Below are 2,907 nucleotides of genomic sequence, written 5' to 3'. Positions count from 1 at the left end.
CAGCTGTGTGGACAGTAAGATGTATGATACAAGACCTGCCAACCAGAGTTCTTGTCTAAGATCATCTTTCCATTGAGCCTGGCAGGAAAAAGTCCATTTTATTCTTTTGCTGAAACTCTGTAGTTGTGTATATGAAGTAACAGAAAATGAGTAACATAATAAGATTTGTATCTTGGAAACAACAGAGAAGAAAAATTTGGTGCAGATGTTATCTGAATCACTAATTGAAGCAATTTCTAAGGTTGGCTCCATCCCTCTTCTTGCTGTGACTTGATCAACATTTTGAGGAAATATCCTGAGTTGATCCACTAATGCTTATAAGCCAAATGTTTATGTTTAGTACAGTTTTCACTTTTTTTTCTGTCAGATGAACCTTTATGGAAATATATATATATATATATATATATGTATATATATATTGTACTTCTTAACTAGCTAGGCACACCACTGCACCACTGTTGATATCCTCTATGTCCCAAGGATGCTGACAGCATTGCAGTACACAGCCTGGGTAGTCCCCAGGATCTCTTTAATGATTCCAGAAAGTTCTCTAGCTAAAGAGTGGTGCCACACCTATCAGGCAATGTCAACAATCTTGTGAAAAGTGATATTTTCCCGGTTTTATGGTTTTTCTGTTTCTTTTGATCTCTTGGTGGTTCCTCGAGGGCTTGGTGGTCGGGCAGAGGCAGAAGGTACCCCTCAATCTGGACCCATCTTTTGAATGGTCATTTCTATTGTAACCCTCAGACCCTCCCACTCACCAATTTCTTGGCAATGTCTTCATCAACCTTTTCTGGATTCGGATCCAGGAGGCTGATCCTGGGGGCCTAGGCAGATATGGCACAGACCTCACCAGTGGTGCTCCGCAGGTTCACAATCTGATGTAATTGGGGTTGAACTTGAGCGATATTTTGAGGTGAGTGCTGTCAGATGAACCCAGATTCAGGAATAAGAAAGAAAGTCGCACTTTGACCTCTTGTGAATTAAAATGTAGTGCAGTTGTTATTCTAATCTTTCAATATTGCTTTCTGCAAAGTGACTAATATGCATACTGTGCACTCCATGATTATAAGCAACTGTAGACATTTGAAATAAAATGGCCTTTGTCTAATAGACAAAGTTGTCTATTAGAATTTAAAAATGAATGTATTTCATTATTTTAACTATTTCACCTTGTATTTTACGTATAATTAAATATCTGATGAACTTTTATTTATTTATTTGCTTTTGGTACTAGGGATTGAACTCAGTGTTACTAATTTGCTTAGGGCCTTGTTCAGTTGCCAAGGTTGGCCTTAAACAGGCAATCCTCCTGCTTAGCCTCCCAAATCACTGAGATTATACAAGCATGCTATCACACCTGGCACAATAAATTTTTAGGAATACTTTTAGATTTGCAAAACCATTGCAGGTATTTTACTATGTTTGCTAGGCCAAGTTTCCCCTAATGTTAACATTACTATGATCCATTTGTTATGATTAATTGATTATGATGTACTGTCATTAATTAAACTCAATACTTCGTTCCAATTTCCTCAATTTGTTCACTAATGTCTTTAGAATCCCATGTAGGTCACCTTATGACATTTAATAATCACGTTTCCACAGACTTCCCTTTGTTGTGATAAAATTTTCCCTTGTTCTTGATAACCTTGGAGTTTTCAGAAGTGCCAGTCAGTTATTTTGTATCTCACTAAGGATTGTCTCATATTTTTCTCATGGTTGGACTGTGGGTATGGGTTTTGATGAAGCAGTCTACAAGATCGCCATTGTTCTGACATCACATAAAGGTACATGTTATCAATATGATTTATCAATATTTATTTCACATGTTGGATTATAATTCAATATTATGGTATTTTACTTCTCATATTGTTTCAGATTTGGGAATTGTTTCAGATTGGCTTCTGTATAATTTTTACATATCCCTATAATTTTGGTTTGTGAGCACTAAACTTACTTTCCGACATTGTAACATGCTCCAGGATCTATGGTTTAATTCTTGTCCTGGTTTTAAAAATCACCCATTTTTTCCCCCTGTGGAGTCTGAATTCCTCATATTGGAAATTATTATAAACCATGACCAAATACTATGTGTGTTTATTTATCATTTTTAATGCAAATTTCAAAAAAGTTAGTATAGATAGAGATAGGAGCTAAATCTCTTAAGAGTAGCTATGGGGCTGGGATTGTGGCTCAGTGGCCGAGTGCTTGCCCAGCATGTATGAGGCACTGGGTTCAATTCTCAGCACAACATGTAAATAAATAAAATAAAGGTCCATCGACAACTAAAGAAAGTTTTAAAAAGAGAGTTAGCTACGTACACATATACATCCACTAGGTGAGACATTATTGGAGAGAATGTAGCTGTTGATATCTTATGAACAAGAACATTCACTTTTCAATATCATAACTTTTTCAACTCTTGCTTTTCTGCTTTCACTATGAATTCTTTCATTGTTTTCTTAAACATTGGTCATTTTTATCTGCATTCCCTCCAATCAGTAGTCTTTGTTTCTCTCTTAGTTTGCAAGGACTCACCTGTAGTAGGTTAATAAATAAGTGTCTGGAAGTGAAATTAGTTCTGATATATTTTCGAAGAGTTAAATGTGCATGTAATTTATCCATAGTAATTTATTCTGTTTAGAGTTCCTCTTTTAATTTTTTTCCTCCTTTTTCTTTATTATGTGACTTGATATTTGTATTTTTATTTTGGTGTATGAATCATTTATTTCAAGACCTATAATTGAAATTTATAGCATATTGTTTAGATAAGTTTGATGTTACCAATTATGTGGTCAATACAAATATAGAACCAAACTAACAGAATTATTTCTTTCTCTGCTTTTAATTACTACAACATGTAGTCTCAGGTTCAGATTTTGGTCTCTCCATCTCATCATGTTT

General features: G+C 35.0%; 1 pseudogene; it reads right to left on the bottom strand.

The window, feature by feature from the left end:
* Positions 1-427: 427 nt before the first annotated feature.
* Positions 428-1,978, bottom strand: LOC124102911 (large ribosomal subunit protein uL11-like; annotated as a pseudogene).
* Between the last annotated feature and the right edge of the window lie 929 nt (positions 1,979-2,907).

This window comes from Marmota monax, unplaced genomic scaffold, assembly GCF_021218885.2.
Source record: "Marmota monax isolate L192 unplaced genomic scaffold, Marmota_monax_Labrador192_F-V1.1 WCK01_AAM20220418_F8-fsc00305, whole genome shotgun sequence".
Classification (NCBI taxonomy): domain Eukaryota; kingdom Metazoa; phylum Chordata; class Mammalia; order Rodentia; family Sciuridae; genus Marmota; species Marmota monax.
Note: the sequence above shows the minus strand (reverse complement) of the source record. Positions and strands in the feature narration are given on the sequence as shown.